The sequence below is a fragment of the Nycticebus coucang genome, chromosome 2 (genome assembly GCF_027406575.1).
Source record: "Nycticebus coucang isolate mNycCou1 chromosome 2, mNycCou1.pri, whole genome shotgun sequence".
NCBI classification, from domain to species: Eukaryota; Metazoa; Chordata; class Mammalia; order Primates; family Lorisidae; genus Nycticebus; species Nycticebus coucang.
Genome location: NC_069781.1, coordinates 11,546,664 through 11,571,355, shown reverse-complemented (window position 1 = coordinate 11,571,355; position 24,692 = coordinate 11,546,664). Strand labels below are relative to the sequence as shown.

The 24,692-nt window shown below is 40.8% G+C and overlaps 1 protein-coding gene and 1 pseudogene across 1 annotated transcript in view; one reads left to right on the top strand and one right to left on the bottom strand.

The window, feature by feature from the left end:
• MAPKAP1 (MAPK associated protein 1) overlaps positions 1-24,692 on the bottom strand; it is a 284,441-nt gene that overhangs the window by 254,513 nt on the left and 5,236 nt on the right.
• LOC128565741 (spindle and kinetochore-associated protein 2-like) lies at positions 13,128-13,493 on the top strand (annotated as a pseudogene).

The window sequence follows — 24,692 nt, the reverse complement described above, 5'->3', positions numbered from 1 at the left end:
CTCTACTAAAAATAGAAAAAATAAGCCAGACATGCTACCACATGTATGTAGTCCTAGCTATTCCTCACTAGAGCCCAGGAGTTCGAGGTTGCAGTGAGCTATGATCACATTACTGCACTCCACCGAAAGCAATAGAGTGAGAGCCTGTCTTTAAAAAAAAAAAAGTCTCCCAGCTTGGCACCCAAAGCACAGTGGTTATGGCACCAGACACACGCATAGAAGGTGGCAGGTTCGAACCCGGCCCAGGCCAACTGAACAACTGCAACAAAAAAATAGCCAGACATTGTGGCGGGCACCTGTAGTCCCAGCTACTTGGAGAGGCTGAGGCAAGAGAATCGCTTAAGCCCAAGAGTTTGAGGTTGCTGTGAGCTGTGAGGCCATGGCACTTTACCAAGGGCAACATAGTGAGACTCTGCCTCAAAAAAAAAAAGTCTCCCTTAGGCAAAAGAACCCTGACCCCTGATTTTCTTGCCTGGACCACTAACCTCCACCTGAAATGCCTCAGAATCTTACCATCTGCCAAGATCCAGTTAAAAGAAGCCTGGTACAGTACAGTGAATTTTCAAACTTCTCCACACCTGAAGGGCACCTGAAGGGCAGAGGAAAGTTACCATACACAAGGTATGAGAGGACCTAGGGGAGCTACCTACAGCAATATGCCATAGTAAGAAATTTATTTTTAGGGCAGCACCTGTGGCTCAAGAAGTAGGGCACCAGCCCCATATACCAGAGATAGCGGGTTCAAACCTAGCCCCGGCCAAAAACTGCAACCAAAAAAAAAAGAAATTTATTTTTAGAATTAATTCACATTTTGCATTCCATCCTATAATATACTGCACCTGTGTTTGTTTTAATTAAAAAGGATTATTCACCTTGAAATATACAACTAAAATTAATATTCAAGGAAAACGTGCTATGCTTACTTTGTGGTTCCCAGTACCCCCTTGGCACATCCTGGGATTTTTTTAACCCCCATTTGAATAGCAAGAGTCCAGTAGAAAAACATAGGTTTTGGTGTAAGAAAATTGTGTGCAGATAAAATGGCATTTTATCAATGGACAACTCAAAATCTAAGTTTGATTTTTTTGTTTGTTTGTTTTTTAAGATCGAGTCTCACTCTATCGCCCTAGGTAGAACATCATAGCTCACAGCAACCTCAAACTCTTGGGCTTGAGCAATCTTCTTGCCTGAGTCTCCTGAGTAGCTGGGACCTACAGGCACCCACTATTATGCCTGGCTAGTTCTTCTATTTTTTTTTTTGTAGAGACAGAGTCTCACTGTACTGCCCTCGGTAGAGTGCCGTGGCGTCACACGGCTCACAGCAACCTCTAACTCTTGGGCTTACGTGATTCTCTTGCCTCAGCCTCCCCAGCAGCTGGGACTACAGGCGCCCGCCACAATGCCCGGCTATTTTTGTTGTTGTTGCAGTTTGGCCAGGGCTGGGTTTGAACCCGCCACCCTCGTCATATGGGGCCGGCGCCCTACTCACTGAGCCACAGGCGCCGCCCCATAGTTCTTCTATTTTTAGTAGAGACAGGGTCTCGCTATTGCTCAGGCTGGTCTCTCGAACTCCCAAGTTCAAGCAATCCCCCTCCACCCCACAGCCTCCAACAGAGCTAGGATTACAGGCATCAGCCATCCCACCCAACCTCAAAATCTAAATTTTAATCAACATTAAGTTTCCTATGAAAAGTCTGGAATAAAATATTAATCACACCAAATTATACATAAAGTTCTAAGCATAAGTTAGACTAAAATATCAATATTCAGCTATTATAAAATGATTAGTATTTTCAAAGTGTTTTGAAATAACATTAGCAATAGCTATGAAACTTCAGACAACCTTACCACACACCACTTCCAAAACTCCAAACCTAGCAACATTTCTAAATGTTACAAGAAACCTGTCAGTTTGGTGCAACATAGACCTAAAATTATTTTTCTGATATATGTCATAATAGCTTAGATTGACAATTGTGAAAATAAACAATTTCAGGGTTTAAGATCTCAGGTAAAAGTATTTATAATTTTACCTAGAAAAAAGAACATAAATAATGCCAAAGAAACTAGACTGCTTCCCAATGTGAAATTACCAGCTTAGGAGCTTAACCCATAAATAGCAAATACACATTCATTGACTTCATTCATTAAAAGCCCTTACTGTGTCCTGAGCACCAAATACACAGTGCGGAGCAAAAACTAAAGAAGTGCCCCCTGCCCTCATGGATCTAAAGGTGCGTGTGGTAGACAGAATTCTACAATAACTCTAGAAATTCTGGCCTCTCGATATCCCTGTGTTATTCCCATCCCTTAAATGTAAGTAAAATGTGACTTGCTTCTAGGCAGTAAAATATGGCAAAGGTAACAAGGTAACAGGAGAGTTATTTCCTTGATTACTTTTTCTATTATATGAGACTCCATATTTAACCAACTGAAGAGAGAGATTCTAACCCAGAGATTTTCCTGCTGGCCTTGAAGAAGCAAACAGCCATGTTATGGAATTACACATATCAAGGACACGAGTAGCCTCTGTGAGTTGAGAATGAGCTGAGTTGAGTCAATAGCTAGCAAGAAGACAGGGACCTCAGAATTCATTTTCTGTAGCTAATGACTTTCAAAAACTAAGAGATCTTAGAAGATCTTTCCCTACTGGATCCTCCAGATGAGGCTAGAGCCAACTGACACCTTAATTTCATTCCTTTGAGAGCAGGGGCAGAGAACCCAACTAAAGCCATGACTCCTGACTCACTATGAGATCATAAGCTTATATTATTTTAAACTGGTAAATTTATGGTAGTTTGTTATACAATAATAGAAAATGAATGATGAATGGGCTAGACGCAGTGGCTCACACCTGTAATCCTAGCACTGTGGTAGGTCATGGCAGGAGGGTCATTTCAGATCAGGAGCTGGAGATCAGTCTGGCAAGAACAAGACCTCATCTCTACTAAAAATAGAAAAATCAGGGTGTGGTGGCAAATAACTATAGTAGTTCCAGCTACTCAGGAGGCTGAGGCAGGAAGATCACTTGAGCCCAGGCGTTAGAGGTTGCTGTGAGCTATGACAACACCACTGTGCTCTGCCTGGACTGACAAAGTAAGACCCTATCTCAAAAAAAAAAAAAAAAAGGAAGGAAAGGAAAGAAGAGAAAAGAAAAGACAAGAGAGGAGAGGAGAGGGGAGGGGAGGAAAGAAAGAAAATGAATCCAGTATAATACAGGAAAACAAACCTAACCCCTTCTTGTATAACACTTCAGAGCCTCTATAATCCAGTTTTACTCCCTCCACTCCTCATCCTGCAACTTCCTAGACTACTCTGAACATGTTCTGGCCTTTGGTAATGACACTCCTTTATTTGAGATGTGCCCTCCTCCTTCAAAATAATCCTAATTGTTCTTAGTCCAACTCAAGTATCTCATTCTCTATAAACCCTTCTCCTTGGCCTGGCATGGTGGCTCACGCCTGTAATCCTAGCACTCTGGGAGGCTGAGGTGGGTGGATTGCCTGAGCTCACGGGTTTGAGACCAGCCTGAGCAAAAACGAGACCCCCAACTCTACTAAAAATAGAAAAAACTGAGGCAAGAGGATCACTGGAACCTGGGATGGAGGTTGCTATGAACTGTGAAGCCACAGCACTCTACCCAGTGCGACAGCTTGAGACTCGGTCTCAAAAAAAAAAAGGAAAACAGAATTTAGCATTTCTAATGAACAATAGAATGTGTCCCAAATTACATTTGAGGTTTATAATATTAATTATACTCACTAATTTAAAGAAAGAAAATAAGGCTCTGTGCCTGTAGCACAGTTGGCAGGTTCAAATCCAGCCCGGGCCTGCCAAACAACTGTGACAACTACAACCAAAAAGTGGCCAGGTGTTGTGCAGTCGCCTGTGGTCCCAGCTACTTGGGAGGCTGAGGTAGGAGAATTGCCTGGGCCCAAGAGTTTGAGGTTGCTGTGAGCTGTGTTGCCACAGTACTATACCCAGAGTGACATAGGGAGACTCGGCCTCAAATAAAAAAAAAGAAAAAAGAAGGAAAGAAAGGAAGGAAGGAAGGAAGGAAGTTGGACACAGTAGCACACACCTGTAGTTTCACCTACTGGGAAGGCTAACACATTTGAACCTTCAACATCAGCCTGAGCAACACTGTGAAATCTCACCTAAAAGAAATGGATTGGCCAGGCCCAGTGGCTCATACTTATAATCCCAGAACTCTGGGAGGTCAAGGCAGGTGGATTGCCTGAGCTTATGAGTTCAGGACCAGCCTGAGCCCAAGTGAGACCCCATTCTCTAAAAATAGTTGGAGGGGAGAGGGCCAGAATGGGTGGAGGGAGAGTAATTAGTGGGACCACACCTACAGTACATGTGAAATTGACTAGGTGTAGAATACAAATGTCTTAACAAAATAACTAAGAAAATGCTTTGAAGGCTGGGGCGGCACCTGTGGCTCAAAGGAGTAGGACTCCTGCCCCATATTCCAGAGGTAGCGGGTTCAAACCCAGCCCTGGCCAAAAACTGCAAAAAAAAAAAAAAAAAAAAATTCTGTGAAGGCTATGTTAACCAGTTTGATGAAAATATTTCAAATTGTATATAAAACCAGCACATTGTATCCCATGATTGCATTAATGTACATAGCTATGATTTAATAAAAATAAATAAATAAATAAAATAAAAATAGGCCTGTGTCAGGTGCCTGTAGTCCCCTCTACTCGGGAGGCTGAGGCAAGAGAATGGCTTAAGCCCAAGAGTTTGAGGTTGCTGTGAGTTGTGATGCCACCATACTCTACTGAGGGTGACAAAAGGAGACTCTGTCTCAAAAAAAATGAAAACAGAAAAATAGAAAAACTAGCCAGGTATGGTGGTGGACACCTATAGTCCCAGCTACCTGGGAAGCTAAGGGAAGAGGATTGGTTCAGCCAAGGAGTTTGAGGTTGCTATGAGCTAAGATATCACATCACTCTAGCCTGGGGCAACAGAGTGAGACTGTCTTAAAAAAACAAATAAACCCTTCTCCAATTCTCAGGATCCAAACTGTTTTTTTTTTTTTTTTTCAATTTCTTTATTTCTACCTTCATTATAGGTCGCTATATGAATACCATTTTTAAAGAACTGCCCATTTTAAATTTTTTGCTGCAATTCTAAAATCAGAAATATAGTTACTTTATTAAGATAAGAATATCTCAGCTCAGTGCCTGTAGAAGTGGTTAAGGCGCCACTCTCATATACCAGCGCTGGCGGGTTCGAACCAGCCGAGGTCTGCTATAATAACAACAAAAACAAATAAAAATAGCCGGGCATTATGGTGGGTGCCTGTAGTCCTAGCTACTTCGGAGACTGAGGCAAGAGAACTGCTTAAGCCCAAGAGTTGGAGGTTGCTGTGAGCTGTGACGCCATAGCACTCTACTGAGGGTGACATAATGAGACTCTATATCAAAAAAAAAAAAAAAGATATGAATATTTCTGTCTCCAAACTGTTTGTGAGTGTCCTAGAAGATCCCATCAATGGTAAGGCAGCAGTTCTAAAGCAGTGGTCCTCAAACAGAAGCCAATTCTGCTCCCCAAGGAACACTGAGCAATGTCTAGAGACAGTTCTGGTTCTTATAACTGGGCTTGGGGGCTATTAGCATCCAGTGGGGACATGAGGGATGATGCCAAAAATAATACAATGAACAGGACAGCACCCACAACAAAGAATGATACCCCAAAAATGTATCAATAATGCCATGGTTGAGAACCCCTGCAATATTATGTGGTTTGAAACCATTAAATTAGTGGTAATTTCGGGCAGAGCCTGTGGCTCAAAGGAGTAGGGCACCGGCCCCATATGCCGGAGGTGGTGGGTTCAAGCCCAGCCCTGGCCAAAAACTGCAAAAAAAAAAAAGGCTGTACTTAAGCATCCAGAAGGTGAGAATCGAAACTCCAGATACTTAACAAATGCCTACTATATACCAGGCAATGTTCTAGATACCAAAAGTACAGCAGAAAAACAGACCTTCCTGCCCCCAGGGAGCTCACCTTCAAATGGGGAGTGTTACAGACAAAATAGAGAAGTACTAGGGGAGAGAAACAGATAATGCTGGGTAGAGCTACAGGGTGCAATTATAATCAAAGAATACCCCACAGAGGTGACATCTGACTTAACAAGCCATGTGAACATTTGAGGGAAGATCCCCCCAAGCAGAGGGGAATAAGCTTGACACAGTTTAAAGGAGAAGCCAGGAACCCAGCCAGGATGCAGGGAGTAGAGAGTGAGATCTGAAAGGGTTGGGCACATTATATAGGGCCTTGCAGGTCAGTTGAAGGCCTTTGGCTTTTACTCCAAGTAAAATGGAGAGTGACCAAAGGATTGTGAAGAGAGCAGTGACGTGAACTATCTCACATTTAAAAGGCTCTCTCTGACTGCTATGCTAAGGAATGAATTAATGAATAAATAAAAGAATAAACTAATTATACTAGGGGTTTTTTTAATAATAATTTGTTAATATGTCAGGTTTTTTTTTTTTTTTGAGACAAGAGTCTCACATTGCTGCCTAGGCTAGAGTGCTGTGGCATCATCCTAGCTTATAGGAGCCTCAAAATCCTGGGCTCAGGTGATCCTCCTGTCTTAGCCTCCTAAGTAGCTGGGACTACAGGTACTCACTACAACACACAGCTAATTATTTTTAGTAGAGACAATCTCACTGTTGCTCAGGCAGGTCTCAAACTCCTGAGCTCAAGGGATTCTCCTGCCTCAGCCTCCCAGAGTCACCTTGCCCAACCAATATGTCAGTTTTCTAAACTTCTAAACTGTTAAGGACACTGTCTTATTCATCACTATATGGCCAGTCTCTAGTAGATGTGACAGCATCCAAAGAGACAAACAAATGTTTGTCTTGTTCCCAAGAGCTATGCCATGAGTTTCCCAAAAAGGACCCCTTTATAAAAAGGGGAGGGGGGCCTTATCCATGGTGCTGGTTCAGTAGATTAGGTCTCCCTCTATAGTCTAAGATTCTCCTTTTATCATCTCCTCAGTGTTTGAAATTTGCTTAAACAAGTAGAAGAATTCACTAGAGTTCTCTCTCTACCTACCTGTACCTCAGGTTAACCACATCATCAATTAAGAAAAGTTTCACGGAGGGGGGTGGGGAGTGTGGCAGTGGCTCACGCCTATAATCCTAACACTCTGGGAGACCAAGATGGGTGTACTGCCTGAGCTGGCAGGTTCCAGACCAGCCTGAGCAAGAGTAAGACCCTGTCTCTAAAAATAGCCAGGCATTGTGGAAAGCACCTATAGTCCCAACTACTCAGGAGAACTGAAGCAAAAGAATCACTTGAGTCTAAGAGTTTGAGGTCACTGTGAGCTGTGACAGCACAGCACTCTATCGAGCGTGACAAAATGAGACTCTGTCTCAAAAAAAAAACTTCATAGTTTATTTCAAGGACCACTAAGGAAACCAGAATTCCAGGTTGTCATTACCAAGGACCTAATTTTACAGCCTTGGACAACTCACTTCTTTAAATTTCATCTGTTTTTACATCTGTTAAATCGAATTGTTGTGTTAAAAGGAATTGCTGAATTTTACTAAGGACCTTTTTAGCTGTCAAATCCCTTTTGATCACATGGGGGGAAGAGGATGAGGATGTGATTGGGAAAAGATTATCCTGGAACCCAAAAGGTTTTGTGTGTTTTTACTTCATACTGTTTTCCCTCAAAGACCAAGAGAATTCCACTGTATGTTTTACTTATACCCTTACTGTACCATAGTTCAGACTCTAAGTAGTGAGGCATAAGAAATCCTCCTTTTCTGTCAAGGAAGATGACCATTATGTTACAGTAACAAGATGTGCCAGCCAACTCTCTATAAAGGTAAATCATGTTGCCTGATTTGAATGGGCATCACCACCCCCTATTTTTTAATGTTACTGTATATAGAAACTGGTTCCTATAACCACATAAGTTAAAGCTGGTAAAAAATAAAGTTATGGTCAAAATGCTATCATAAAAGAAACTATTTAATATTACTTGAAAATGAAAGAAATGATTATATAAATATACAATGGGTTGCCACATCTAGAATTCCAGGTTTTTGTCACTAGTCTGCCTAGAGACTTTATGACTTGTTTTTATGCTATAGGACAACTTTAGGAGAGTCAGGTGACTCTGATTCTGTTTCCTCTGCAATGAAATAACCATAAAATACATCCTATTTATCCTTTCATCGCAAGGATTCTGCTATGAAACAAAATAGGATATTTACAGAAAGTAAAGAAGCACTTTATAAATTCAAAATGCAGTATTACTGACTTTTCCTATCCTAGCTACATCTTTTTGAAAAGAAAATAAACAAGCTGTCAACTATCAAATTCATTCAACTTCTAATGAATAGGAGACAGCAATGAGACAATTTGAACTAACAGATAATCCTCCAACTACTTTATGTGACTATGAAAGGTGCTTTGTACTTTCATTTGAATAGACCTTTCATAATCTCAATAAATGATAACTGCTGTTATTGTATTAACAAAACCGTATTAACTTTGTCAAATACTTCTTTCTATAACCTTCTAGATTACCTTTTTTTAAGTCATCACCATAGTGGATCAAATATAAGGACAATACAACAGGGCTGGCTTCATACAGTTAGGGTGGGAATGTTTCACAAAATACAACTAAGTAGAATAAGCAATTCTCTGGATTCCAGAAGTTTGCTAATTTATCTAAAAAGCAGAGTTTACACAGTGGTGCGGGCCTATGACCCCAGCTACTCAGGAGCCTGAGGCCGGAAGATAGCTTGAGCCCAGGAGTTCAAAGGTGCAGTGTCCTATGATGGTGCCTATAACAGCCACTGCACTACACTCAGGCCAAGGCCTGTCTCTTCAACAACAAAATGCACTTACGTCAGTCACAAAAGAATGAGGTAGAATCTATTATTATTCATGTTTTATAAGTCACTAAACTGAGGCACAGACTGGCCCAAGGCCACACAGTAAGAGATGGAACCAGGATAAAACTCAGGTGGCCTGGGTCCAGAATCCTGCTCCAAACCACAAAATAATGCCTCATGTATCCAGTTTAAGTTTAATTTATCACAGTATAAATAGACATATCTATTCATTCAACATGCATGAATACCTATCACATGCATGGAGAGTTTGGAGCATAAAGTGCTAAGTCACAGTCCCTGTCCCCAAAAGGCTTACAGTCAAGCAGGAAAGAAAAGACAAGTATATACTCACAATAAAAATTAAAGCTGGCTCAGCACCCATAGCACAGTGTTTACAGTGCCAGCCACATACACCAAGGCTGGTGGGTTCAAGCCCTGCCCAGGTCAGCTAACCAACTATGATAACTGCAACTGAAAAAAAAAAAAAAAGTAGCTGGGCGTTGTGGCGGGTGCCCCCAGCTACTTGGGAGGCTGAGGCAAGAGAATTGCTTAAGCGCAAGCATTGGAGGTTGCTGTGAGCTGTGATGCCACGGCACTCTACCGAGGGCAACGTTATAAGACTGTCTCAAAAACAAAAAAAAGAGTTAAAGCTAAGCATGGCAACTCATGCCTGCAATCCCAGCAACTCAGTAAACTAAGATGGGAAGATCACTTGAGGCCAAGAGTTTGAGATCAGCCTGGGTAACATAGTGAGATCCTGTCTAAAAAAAATTTTTTTAATTTAAAATAATGAGAGGAATGTTAGAAAATTCTATAACAATGTACCATGAAGACACAAAGAAAAAAATATCTAAATGAAACTGAATAGTCAGACAAGGCTTTGCAGAGTTGACAAAAGGTCAAGATAATAGAAGAGATCATTTCTAACTTTGTCATCTTTAGTTTAAAAAAAAAAAAAAGTAATCTGTAACACTGGCTCCACAGGGCCAGGTGCAGTGGCTCACGCCTATAATCCTAGCACTCTGGGAGGCAAAGGTGGGTAGATTGCTTGAGCTCACAAGTTCAAGACCAGCCGGAGCCAGAGCGAGACCTCACCTCTAAATATAACTGGGCATTGTGGCAGGCACCTGTAATCCCAGCTACTAGGGAGGCTGAGGCAAGAGGATCACTTGAGCCCAAGAGTTTGAGTTTGCTATGAGCTATGATACCACAGCACTCTACCTAGGATGATAAAGTAGGACTCTATCTCAAAAAACAAAAACAAACAAAAAAAAAGGCTGTCTCCTTGAAACGTTTAAAATGAAATTCATTCCAGGCTCAGCGTCCGTAGAACAGTGGTTACGGCGCCACAGGCACCGAGGCTGGTGGGTTCAAAACCAGCCCGGGCCAGCTAAAACAATAATGACAACTGCAACAAGAAAATAGCCTGGTGTTGTGGTGGGCACCTGTAGGCCCAGCTACTTGGGAGGCTAGGGCAAGAGAATTGCAGAAACTCAAGAGCTTGAAGATGCTGTGAACTGTGATGCCACGGCATTCTACCAAGGGTGAGACTCTGTCTCAAAAAAATAAATAAATAAAATAAAATTAATTCCAGATCTTTCCTATGTACTAAAAATTAACAGCAGGCTATGTATGAGTTACTATAGAAGTAAAGACATGACCACTCTACTTTGTAGTGGGTGGAAGTCAAAGCATTGGCAGAGGTTGAGAAAGGGTAGGTAGGAGAGGCTGAGAGCAAATAATCAAGCAGCAGACTGCCTGGGTTTAAATCTAGACTAAGCCACCCGCTCACTACAGGATTATGGGAAAGTAATTTCTCTGTCTCCATTTCCTCATCTGTATGTAGGAATGATTTTGGTATCTACCTCATAAGACTATTGTTGAGGACTGAATAAATTAATACATGGTATATGCTTACAATGGTGGCTGACCCACGGTAAGCTATACAGATGTTCACCATTACTATTACTGCTTTTATTCTGTGGTCTAAGATGAATCTTTTTTTTTTTTTTTTTTTTTAATTTTTTTATTAAATCATAAGTGTATACAATGATATGATTATGGGGCATCATACACTCACTTCATAAACCATTTGACACATTTTTATCCCAGTGGTTAACATAGCCTTTCCAGCGTTATCTCAGTTACTGTGCCAAAACATTTATATTCTACATTTACCAAGTTTCGCAAATACCCCTGTAATATGCACCACAGGTGTGATCCCACCGATTCCCCTCCCTCTACCCACCCCCCCCTTTCCCACTTCCCCCTATTGTTAAGTTGTAGCTGGGTTATAGCTTTCATGTGAGAGTCCCAAATTAGTTTCATAGTAGGGCTGTGTACATTGGGTATTTTTTCTTCCATTCTTGGGATACTTTACTAAGAAGAATATGTTCCAGCTCCATCCATGTAAACATGAAAGAGGTAAAGTCTCCATCTTTCTTTAAGGCTGCATAGTATTCCATGGTATACATATACCACAATTTATGAATCTTTAAAGATAAGAAGTTGGAAGGTTGGAAGAGGGAACAAAAGGCAACATTCGAGGTGGAAGAGACAGCAGGAGACAAGGCACTATGGCAAGACACGGCACATCTAGTAGTAGTTAGTAACTAAAACCACAAGGAGGGCAGGACACGGTGGCTCACACCTGTAATCCTAGTACCCTGGGAGGCTGAAGAGGGCAGACTGGTTGAGCTCACAAGTTCAAGACCAGCCTGAGCAAAAGTGAGACCCCATCTCTATTAAAAATTAAAAAACTGGGGCGGCGCCTGTGGCTCAGTGAGTAGGGCGCCAGCCCCATATGCCGAGGGTGGCGGGTTCAAACCCAGCCCCGGCCAAACTGCAACCAAAAAATAGCCGGGCGTTGTGGCGGGTGCCTGTAGTCCCAGCTGCTCGGGAGGCTGAGGCAAGAGAATCGCGTAAGCCCAAGAGTTAAGAGGTTGCTGTGAGCCGTGTGACGCCACGGCACTCTACCTGAGGGCGGTACAGTGAGACTCTGTCTCTACAAAAAAAAAAAAAAATTAAAAAACTGAGGCAAATGGATTGCTTGAGCAATGGGCGGCACTCATAGCTAAGTGGGTAGGGTGCCGACCACATACACCGAGGCCCGGGCCAGCTAAAACAACAATGACAACTGCAAAAAAAACAATAGCTGGGTGTTGTGGTGGTCGCCCTAGTCCCAGCTACTTGGGAGACTGAGGCAAGAAAATTACTTGAGCCCACAAATTGGAGCTATCATACCACGGCACTCTATCCAGGGCCGATGACTTGAGACTATGTCTCAAAAAATAAAATAAAATAAAACCACACAGAATTCAGAGTTGCTGACTGGCATTTCAGAGACTGCTCTGGCAACTGTATATAAGATTAACTTGATTGACAAGATAAAAGACTAGTTATGAAACTGTGACTAGTATGACAGGAAAGAGATGATAAAAGCTTAGTAAAACTGTAAAAGATGGTTCTATGAACTCAAGAAATACTTGAGAAAAAAACTGGTAGAATTTGGTGACTAAGTGGATGTGGAGGATTAAGGGGAAGGGAAAAGTCTATGACTTGCATGATAGTGCCAACAAATTTAAACTGTGAACTCAAAAGTAGAAACAGGTAGCTGAGACGTAAGTTACGTTTCAGACACAATGGGTTTGAGATGTCTATGGATTTGCCAAATAGAGATCCATCAAAATACAAACTTAACAGCCCAAGAGAAAGCTCTCAGCAAATTTGGGAGACATCAACATATAAGTGACAGAAGAGTTCATGAATGTGAATTTGCCCAAGGAAAACAAGTAAGTAAAGAAGAACAGCAACCTAGAGACAAAACCCAAGGAATTATAATAGTAATAGTTAGTGGGATGAAAGTCAGGTAGTGGCTCACGCCTGTAATCCTAGCACTTCAGATGGATTGCTTGAGTTCAAGACCAGCCTAAGCAAGAAACAGCAAGACCCCTTCTCCTTCAAAAAAAAAAAAAAAAGGGCGGCGCCTGTGGCTCAGTGAGTGGGGCACCGGCCCCATACACCAAGGGTGACAGGTTCAAGCCCGGCCCCGGCCAAACTGTAACAAAAAAATGACCAGGCATTGTGGTGGGCACCTGTGGTCCCAGCTGCTGGGAAGGCTGAAACAAGAGAATCGCATAGGCCCAGGAGTTGGAGGTTGCTGTGAGCCGTGTGACGCCACGGCAGTCTACTGAGGGCGGTAAAGTGAGACTCTGTCTCTACGAAAAAAAAAGAAAGAAAGGAAGAAAGAAAAGAAAAGGTAGCACCATGGAGGCAGAGGTCGATAAGCTGGAACTGATGTTCCAGGAAGCTGACTCTGATCTGGATTACATTCAGTACAGGCTGGAAAATGAAATCAAGACTAATCATCCTGATTCAGCAGGTGACAAAAGTTGAATTATACTGTTAAAGGAAATGTCAGCAATAAAGTTTCAATATCAAACTTTGTATGCATGCTTTAAACTAGTTGCTATTGAGCAGAAAGAGACTAAGAGCCACATTTGTGCTACTGTGAATAAGACTATGAACATGATACAAAAACTACAAAAGCAAACAAGCTGGAGCTGTCACCACCGACTGAAGAAGAGAAAAATGCAGCAGAGCAGTTAAAAATCTCACATGCCAGACTTATGAAGAAATGGACTTCCAAAAGGGAACTCTAATGGAGAAGAGATCAATTCCAGAAAAATTTAAGATGTCTTTTAATGATTGATGACTAGAGATGGGGGCTGGGGTGAAGGAGAAGGAGGTTTGGTTTGAATGACTGGATGATGCTGCCTTTCATATAAGAGAATGTAAGAATTAGGGCAGATATATAAATAAAGTTCAATAAAGCCAAAAGAAAAAAAAAGGTAGGATGAAGAAAACAGACACCATTAAACAACAAAAAAGTCGATCTGTGCCTAGATGCTAAAGTTAGGATATTGGGCCCAGTGGCTCACGCCTGTAATTCTAGCGCTCTGAGAGGCCAAGGCAGGTGGACTGCCTGAGCTCAGGAGTTTGAGACCAGCCTGAGCAAGAGCAAGGCCCCAACTCTACCAAAAAGAAAAACTAGCCAGGTATTATAGCAGGTGCCTGTAGTTCCAGCTAATAAAAGGCTGAGGCAAGAGGATTGCTTGAACTGGAATTTGAAGTTGCTATAAGCTATGATGCCATGACACTCTAACCGGTGACTGAGTGAGACTCTGTCTCAAAAAATAATAAATAAATAAATAAATAAAGTTAGGATCCATGCTGAACTTCACGGACTTTGAAGCAGCTACTTTCTTCACTGGCTTTCTCCTTTCCTCTCTTTTCCCTGTAAGAAATTCTACAGCTGGACTGTGAAGTCCTTAAGAGGAAAGGACTGTGAGCCACATTTGACTTCCTATCACTAATGCCTAATATATAAGGTCCAACACACATATGCTTATAGAATGAAGCTGGCTAAACAGAAAAAATGAAAAATTTCCTTTTTTTTTTTTTTTTTTGAGACAGAGTCTCACTATGTCACCCTCTGTAGAGTGTTGTGGCATCACAGCTGAAAGCAACCTCAAACTCTTGGGCTAACGTGATTCTCTTGCCTCAGCCTCCCAAGTAGCTGAGACTACAGGCGCCTGCCACAACATCTGGCTATTTTCTTATTGAAGTTGTCATTGTTTTAGCTGGCCTGGGCCAGGTTCAAACCTGCTGGCCTCAAACCCGCCGGCCTTGGTGCATGTGGCTGGCGCCATAACCATTGTGCTATGGGCGCCGAGTTAAATTTCCCATCTTTTAAGAAAAAAGGCTCATTGAACTCTTAGAGCCTGGGTTGCTTCCAGCCCAGAACAAACCTGACGAGAGCAGAAGCAGAAAGAAGGCTGACCTTATAAACTGCAGGTGGAAATGGAAAATAATGCAGCCACTTGAGAAAATAGTTTGGCAGGTCCTCAAAATATTAGAGTTATCATAAGACTCAGCAGTTCTACTCCTAAGAACATACCCGAGAGAAATGAAAACATATGTTCACATAAAAATTTGTATATGAATGTTTATAGAATTATTCACAATAGACAAAAGGTGGAAATAACCCAAATGTCCATCAACTGACAGATAAAACTGTGCTATATACATACAATGGAATATTATATAGCAATAAAAAGGTATTTAGTACCAATATGAAGTACAGATGAACCTTGAAAACATTATACTAAGTAAAAGAAACCAGACACAAAAGGCTACATACTGTATTAACTCCATTTGTATGAAAGGTTCAGAACAGGTAAATCCATAGAAACAGAAAGTAGATTAGTGGTTGCCAGGAGCTGTGGGAAGAAAAGTGGGAAGCAGCTGCCAATGAATATGAGGTTTCTCTTCAGGGTTACAAAAATATTTGGGAAGTAAGATAATGATGGTTGTAACAACTTTGTGGATATACTAAAAATCACTAAATCGTATGCTTGAAAAGGGTGAATTTTATGGTATGTAAATCTTATCTCAATAAAAAAAAGAAAAAGGATAGAAATATAGAAGACTAGATAGAATCCACGCTGCATCCTAGATTTCCTTTAGTTCAGGTGATTCTGACAGGAGAACACCAACAGTGTACTTCACAGACCTAGCACAGTAACCATAACATTTTTTAAGCAATTTCTGAGTCAGATGCAGTAGCTTACACTTGTAATCCAAACTACTCAGGAGACTGAGGCATAATGGGCAACACAGAAAGACCCCATTTCAAAAATTTGTTTAATAAATTTATAAGATATGAAATTCCTCATACAAAAAAAAAAGTTTCCAAGTCTTTTCCTCTAGGAAAAAGCGATCTGTCATTTATATTAGTGACCTTTGTAGAGGTAGCTAATCTATATTTCTAGTTAAGAGAGATTAATCCTTGTATCAGAAATCCCCGCAGAACTTCTGACTTTGCTGAAGCAAATCCCCATGCACTGCAGCAGCTGCTCTTTCTCTTCACTTTGGAATAAACACACTGAAAGAGATAAAACAAGAAAGGCATGACAGAAAGCACAAAGGCTTTGCAGATCTGGGTACTGCTCCCAATTCTACCACCTCATAGCAGATAAACTTGGGAAGGTCAAAATTTCTCTGAGCCTCAGTTCTTCTTTTTATCATTACTTCACAAAGCTGTCTGTCCCACTGTAGGGCACAAAAGTGACACTCAAATATTAGTATCCGTCCTTCTCAATTCACATAAAAGAAAACTAAGGCTGGGCACACTGGCTCACACCTAGCACTCTGGGAGACCAAGGCAGGTGGGTTACTTGAGCTCTGGAGTTCAAGACCAGCCTGAGCAAGAGCAAGACCCTGTCAGGAAGGAGGGAAGGAAGGGAGGGTAAAGGAGGAGAAGGGAGGGAGGGGAGGGGAGGGGAGTGGACAAGGAAGGAAAGAAAAACTACACATTTGGTGTCGAATTGAAAAATAAGACTCAGGGACCCCTTATCTATGATGTACTCAAATACATATTCTCAAACGTAAATTAGAAAACATACAGAATATCCAAATCAGGATCCTTCACTCCTTTCTACAAAACTTACAGCCATTTAAATACCACTCCTGCGCATTCTCATTCTTCTGAATTTCACCTCTCCTCATCTCGATAACCTAATCCAAGCCACCATCTCTCATCTTGTCTCAAAAATCTTTCAATGACTTCCCAATCTCCTTAACATGACCAAACCTTGCCTACCTCTGCAGCCCCGTCTCCCACTGTCACTCTTAGTTCTTTCTATTCCAGCCATAATGAACTGTTTTCTTCAAATCTTAAATAAGTACTTCTCCTCTCTAGAAGTTTTCTGTCTTGTCAGCTGGCTTAGACATGTCTTTCTCCTTCACCCTTCTTAACCCCAATTTAGAGAACACTGCCACAGAAGACCTGACTTTATCTAGTCCAGAGTTCTTGCTCCTTCATACTCACCTAGACTGTTATTACTATAACACTTCACAAGCTAGGTCCTACTTCTCAACCTAGGCTATCCTTTCCCTTACTAGAACTCAAGAATCATTGAGAATAGGGACTGTGCTTAGTTTTCATCGCTCACTTCCCCCAGACATATGCCTAGTGCCTAATACACATCCAGCAAATACTAACTGAATAAATATTACAAGTAAGCAAAAAGTTAAATTGAGTAGATTTTGCATGCAATATTTTAATATAAAAATATTTTTTTTTTTAAAAATTGAGGCTAGGCTAGGTGCAGTGGCTCAAATCTGTAATCCTAGCACTCTGGGAGACTGAGGCAGGTGGATCACCCGAGCTCAGGAGTTTGAGACCAGCCTGAGCAACAGCAAAACCCTATCTCTAAAAATAGCCAGGTATTGTGGTGGGCACCTATAGTCTCAGCTTCTTGGGAGGTTGAGGCAAGAGGATCACTTGAGCCCAGGAGTTGGAGGTTGCTGTGAGCTATGGCGCCATAGTACTCTACTGAGGGTGAAAAAGTGAGACTCGGTCTTAAAAAAAAAAAAAATACATATATATATATATTTTAAATGTTTGTTTTAATTTTACAGGAAACTAGGAATAAAACAGAACTGCTCTAGTACTTTGGGAGGCCAAGGCAGGTGGATTACCTGAACTCACAGGTTCGAGACCAGCCTGAGCAACAGCAAGACTCTGTCTCTAAAAATAGCTGGATGTTACGGTGGACACCTGTAGTCCCAGCTACTTGGGAGGCTGAGGCAAGAGAATGGCTTAAGCCCAAGAGTTTGGGGTTGCTATAGGTATGATGCCCCAACACTCTATTGAGGGCAACAAATAAGACTCTGTCTCCAAAAAAAAAACACAGAAATGCAATTCTTCATAACAATTGCAGAGAAAAAGGACTTGTGCACACATACCCTTTCTACAACTTTAACACTAATACCCAAAAAAAAAAACCCCAATATATCAAAGGAGCTAACCTACCTCAGTGAGAATGGTGCTCCTAACATTGTTCAGAAACCCTTAATTTCCTTAACTTAAAAAGGGAGAAAAGGCATAATTACAAACATAGTGAAAATAGACAGAAATCAATTTCCTCTGCCCTCTACCTCCCAAAGAATGTTAGACACACTAGATAAAAACTGTGTTTATTCTGAAGAGCTCATCAAGTGAACGTTACTGTGAAATACTTCAAATTCCATGAGCACTCAGGGATGCAAAGACTGGGTAGAGAATGTTCCAAGCACAGACTAATGAACAGAAGGTACAAATGAAATAAACCCTGATGCATGACTATCTAAGGAAGTCCAAACTGAAGACTGAATATATTTGGTCTGAAGTCGTTAAACAAGGTTCAGTTTCTGAAATACATTCAAAACATTAAACATATCTTATAAGTCCCAAATAGAAATGATAGGGTTTGTCATTAAAGATAACTAATTTCCTTTGCCTAGTTAGGAAATATAAATCTATCATATTTCAGATTGAGTTTTTGTATTTTGGATTTTTTTTTATACCAGTATGAATTCTTATCTTGTGTTTGTTGCCTGTGCTAAAACAATACAAGTTATAGCAACTCAGAATTTTTATTGTTTTGGAGATGTTACCATTCTTTTAATTCTACTCACATTTTAATTCAGCCACTTTAATCCAATGATCAAGCTTCATTAGCTTGTAAACAAACTGTTTCTTAGGTAAACTGGATTGCCCCACACCAGGATCTTAAGCAAATAAATAAGTTCAAAACAGGCAGAGATTATAAATTAGGGCAGACAAATCTGTATCTTGCCCCACGCCAGTAAAGAGCATTCTATCAATATAGTGAAATGCTAATCTCCTAATTAACAACCTAATTAGGCAATTATGGCTTTGCAGAGGGATGCCGAAATGAAATATGACAACATGGTCACCTCTTTATATGGCACCTGTGGGCCTTTTCAGCTGTCATTGCAAAGAGTGCAATATCAATTTGAACAGATGACAAAGTGCTGTCATTTTTCATTCTGGTAATATACAGAATGCTTTGGATAGAAGTAGTTTACAAAAGATATCTTGCCTGATATTTTCTTAATTTAAATATGCTCACTTTCTTAAACAATTTTTTGAATGTTTTTTATAATGTATATAGGGAATCATCGTGCACAACTGAAAAAGAGAAACCTAACTGGCCATCACACTTAATTGCACATTTCAATTATGAAGTATATGATAATTAGAAAAGCGTAAAAGACAATTCCTCATGAATTTTAATATTCATATTTTCACTACTATTACCAGAAAAATAATAATCCAAACAAACTTTGATCTTCAATTTTTTTCTTTTGAAATAAAGTGAGATAGAAATTCACTTATTAAAATAAATGAAAATAAGGCCAGACACAGTGGCTCCTGCCTATAATCCTAGCACTCGGAAAGGCTAAGGCAAGAGGATGACTTGAGCTTAGGAGTTTGAGACCAGCTAGATCTCATCCTGCTAAAAGTAGAAATCCAGTGGGATACATGAAATAAGGCAACCATTTAACCGTAACTGAATTTTTTTTTTACTTTACTTCCATATTCTTTCTTTAAAAGCCTCCCCCTTGCATAACCCCAGTGGAGCTCCTGAATCAATGCTGGTTAGGAGCTGTCCAATTCATGAATTGCTGTGTGCAAAATTAAAAAAAAAAAAAAAATATTGTGACTCAATTTACCTTTTTAACACACTTATAATCTTCTATATCAAGAAAGCAGTTTCTAACATATAAGCACTCAACTTGCAAATAAGTCCTATTGACCAAGGCCCAACCCCAACTTCACAGAGGTAGAGTGTACGTACTCCCTCTGAAAAGACAGAGCTATCACAGTAGCCCTTGAAAAGATGATGGCAGCATTGTGACATTGGTACCACAAACATGAATTTGACTTTCTTCCAAGCTACTGTCTTTTTTTTTGAAATTCAGTAACTGTCTCACTTTGTGGCCCCAGGTAGAGTGTTGTTCACAGCAACCTCAAACTCCTGGACTCAAACAATCCTCTTGTCTCAGCCTCCCAAGTAGCTGGAACTACAGGTGCCTGCCACAACGCCTGGCTAGTTTTAGAGATAGTGTATTGTTGCTCTTTCTCAGGCTGGTCTCAAACTCCTGAGCTCAACCAATCTACCCATCTACCCATCTCAGCCTCCCAAAGGGCTAGGATTACAGGCGTGAGCCACCACATCCAGCCCAACCTACTGTCTTAAATAGGATTTAGGGAGAGTATAGAAAGTGAAAGCCTAGCCTGGGAATCTTTTTTTTTTTTTTAATATATATTTTCATCAAACTGTTTAACATAGCCTTCATGGCATTTTCTTAGTTACTGTATGAAGACATTTGTATTCTTCATTTAGTAAGTTTTGCCTGTACCCATTCTAAGATGCACTGTAGGTGTGGCCCCACCAATTACCCTCCCTCTACTCCATCCTCCCCCCTCCAATCCCTTCCCTTGGCCCTTTCCCCATCTTTGTGCTATAGTTGGGTTATACCCTTCATACGAAAGCTATAAATTAGCTTCATAGTAGGGCTGAGTACATTGGATACTTTTTCTTCCATTCTTGAGATACTCTGCTAGGAAGAATATGTTCCAGCTCCATCCATGTAAACATGAAAGCAGTAAAGTCTACATCTTTCTCCAAGGCTGCATAATATTCCATGGTATACATGTACCACAATTTATTAATCCATTCATAGATCGATGGGCACTTGGGCTTCTTCCATGACTTAGCAATTATGAATTGGGCTGCAATAAACATTCTGGTACAGATGTCTTTGCTATATTGTGATTTTTGGTTCTGGGTATAATATACCTAGTAAAGGAATTATAGGATCAAATGGCAGGTCTATTTTTAGATCTGAGTATTCTCCAAACATCCTTCCAAAAGGAACATATTAGTGTGCATGCCCACCAGCAGTGTAGAAGTGTTGTGCCCTTTTCTCCACATCCACACCAACATCTCTGGTTTTGGGATTTTGTTATGTGGGCTAATTGTTCTGGAGTCAGGTGGTATCTCAAAGTAGTTTTGATTTGCATTTCTCTGATGATTAAGGAAGATGAGCATTTTTTCATGTGTCTGAAGGCCGTGTGCCTGTCTTCTTTAGAGAAGTCTCTCTTCAAGTCCTTTGCCCACCCTGAGATGGGATCACTTGTTCTTTTCTTGCTAATACATTTGAGTTCTCTTGGATTCTGGTTATTAAACCTTTGTCAAAGGTATAGCCTGCAAATATTTTCTCCCATTCTGAGGGCTATCTGCTTGCTAAACTTATTACATTCTTGGCTGTGCAGAAGCTGTTTAGTTTGATCAGGTCCCAGAAGTACATTTTTGATACTGCTTCAATTACCTGGGGAGTCCTCCTCATAAAATATTCACCCAGGCCTATTCTTTCAAGAGTTTTCCCTTCACTTTCTTCAAGCATTTTTTTAGTTTCATGTCTTAAGTTTAAATCTTTTATCCAGTGAAGAGTCTATCTTAGTTAATGGTGAAAGGCGTGGGTCCGGTTTCAGTCTTCTACAGGTCACCAGCCAGTTCATCCAGCACCATTTGTTGAATAGGGAGTCTTTTCCCCACTGAATGTTTTTTTTGTTTGTTTGTTTGTTTTGTAGAGACAGAGTCTCACTTTATGGCCCTCGGTAGAGTGCCGTGGCATCACACAGCTCACAGCAACCTCCAACTCCTGGGCTTAAGCGATTCTCTTGCCTCAGCTTCCCGAGTAGCTGGGACTACAGGTGCCCGCCACAACGCCCAGCCATTTTTTGGTTGCAGTTCAGCGGGGGCCGGGTTTTGAAGCCACCACCCTCAGTATATGGGGCCGGCGCCTTACCGACTGAGCCACAGGCACCACCCTCCCCACTGAATGTTTTTAATTGGCTTGTCAAAGATCAAATAACAGTAAGCAGCTGGACTCATCTCTTGGTTCTCTATTCTGTTCCAGATATCTACCTCTCTGTTTTTGTGCCAGTACCATGCTGTTTTGATCACTATCGATTTATAGTACAGTCTCGGGTCTCGTAGCGTGATTCCTCCTGCTTTGTTTTCACTTCTGAGTAATGTCTTTAGCCTGGGAATCTTAAGATCACTTATGTAAAGACATACAAAACTGGCTCGGCACCTGTAGCACAGTGGTTACAGTGCCAGCCATATACACTGAGGCTGGCGGGTTCAAACCCGACCCAGGCCAGCTAAACAACGACAAATGCAACAAAAAAAAAAATAGCCAGGCATTGTGGCAGGCACTTGTAGTCCCAGCTACACAGGAGGCTGAGGCAAGAGAATCACATAAGCCCAAGAGTTCAAGGTTGCTGTGAGCTATGACACCCGGGACTCTACCCAGAGCAACATACTGAGACTGTCTAAAAAAAAAAAAAAAACATGCAAAACTATCCTCTTAGTCAGTGCAAAATAACTGAAGTGAAAACTAACTTGAAAATATCCATTTATAAGTTCAGAATCACCTGCACCAGTGGAAATTCTATTGGTCGAAATGATGGTCACTGGCTCTACATGTATTTGTTAATAACCAACTTGAAACCAAGTTTTTTTATTAAACATTAATTTATGGTCCAAATGTGGTGGCTCACATCTATAATCTCACAACTTTAGGAAGCCTAAGCATGAGGATGCATGAGGCCAGGAGTTTGAGACCAGCCTGGGCCACATAGGCTCATCTCTACAAAAAAAGGAAAAAAAAAATCACAGAACCAGTTTTCAAACCCTAAAGCGTGTCAGTATGAAGCCTCACCTCATGCTACATCACAACTCAAGTATGCACCCCAGTTCTTTGTAACTGAATTTCAAACTAAATATTTAGTTTTCAAAAGAAAACCATTCCTTGAACTTTCTTATTTTTTTTTTCCTTGAGACAGGGTCTCACTCTGTTGCTAGGGCTAGAGTACAGAGGCATCATCATAGCTGAAGGCAACCTCAAACTCCTGGGCTCAAAAAATCCTCCTGCCTCAGCCTCCTGAGTATCTGGGACTTACAGGCACATGTCACCATGCCTGGCTAATTTTTTTTTTTTTTGTAGAAACAGGGTCTCACCATGTTGCTCAGGGTGCTGCTCTAGCCTCCCACAGTGCCAGGATTACAGACATGAGCCACGGCAGCCAGCTCATTCCTTCAATTTTCTACCAATTTCTCTACCAAAACAGTAGTTATAATACAGTACCTTAAAATGACTCCATAGGGAACTTTAAAAATGTTTTTTTGAAGTTTTACACATTCCACCTACTTTGTATCATACTATTCAGGAAAGTACACTTAAGTATAGAACTTATGAATCTAAAAATGCTACATTTAGGAATAAATGTGGCATAATATTCAATTTATTTCACAAGCAATTACCACAACTTAATTCCAATACTTCTTCTAATACCTTTTTCCTCTTTCTAGAATTTCAGGGTTTTTTAATGGTTTCTACCATTTTTCTCACTTTCATTTACTTAAAACTATTGTCTATTTTTAGTTCAAAATTTTTTGTGTTTCCTAGACTGCCAACTAGAGTTAATAAATTTTCAATGACTATTTTTTGTACTTTTATATTCTATGTTATTTCAGCTACAATAGAGTATGAATGAAAACAAGTATCTAGAAGACCAATTTTTCACCTTGTGGAAGCTGGGCCTTAAAATAAAAATAAATTGAACTCTTGGGCTGGGAACTCCCTGACCATATTTCTCTCAGTTTGCTGCGTGTCTCTATGCCCTCTTTCAGTCTTGTGCATATACAGTCAACAGGCACTGTATGCATTCAGGGAGCACCCAGCCCACCAATGTCCTTTCCCAAAGGAAGTAATGAATAAAGAACAGAGGGAAGAGCTCCCTACCTGTCATCAAGAGGAAGAGGAGCAGCATTTTAGTTTTGAACCAATCTCCATTGGGGTGTGCCAATAATCAATTGTGTGACTTTAAGAATAACAATTAGAATCAGAAGCTTGGCATCCAGAAAAGACCTCAACAAGACCTGAATTTCCCTTCTTATTATTATTCAGAAAAGAAAAAAGATTCAAAGATTTGAAGGTGATATGTTCAAAATCCAAAAGCTTGTTAGTCAACTGGTGACTCAGTTCTGAACTCCAGTCCCTCTCGGCAGAGTGTACTTTCTACTAAATGGTGAGGCACTGGGCACCAATTTACTTATCTCAAGAGGTGATGTTTACCCTCTTTATTTATTTAAGAGACAGGGTCTCACTCTGTCGCCCAGACTGGAAGGCAGTGGCCCCATTATAGCTTACCGCAGCCTTGAGCTCCTGGGCTGAAGCATTCCTCCTGACAAAACCTCCTAAGTAGCTGGGACTATTGGTGTATACCACTAAATCCAGATCATTTTTTTATTACCCCCTTTATAATACCACCTATCTCACAAGACTACCAAGATTAAAGGAAATAAAGTAAACAAAAGCATGTAACAAATTTATAATACCACTTCATGCTAATGTGGAGAAGACCAAGAAATCTGGCAACATTTAAAGTGCTAAGAGCATAAAAGTATTATAAAGCCATCTTGTCAACCAAATCTCAATCCTCTTGAAATTTAGCCTAATTGTGCAAGGAAAGCATTCACCTGGGAGGCCGAGGCAGGTGGACTGCCCGAGCTCACAGGTTCAAGACCAGCCTGAGCCAGAGAGAAACCCCATCTCTAAAAATAGCTGAGTTTTGTGGTGGGCACCTGTAGTCCCAGCTACTCGGGAGGCTGAGGCAAGAGAATCGCTTGAACCCAAGAGTTGGAGGTTACTGTGAGCTATGATGCCACAGCACTCTACTGAGGGTAACAAAGTTAGACGCTGTCTAAATAAATAAATACATAAGTAAGAAAAGCATTCACTCTGCCACTATTTAAAACATACCAGTATGAGCTATAATGCCCACTCCTTCTGGAAACTCACTAGAAGACTTCTGATCAATAATCACAACATTGAGTTGTACCTTCA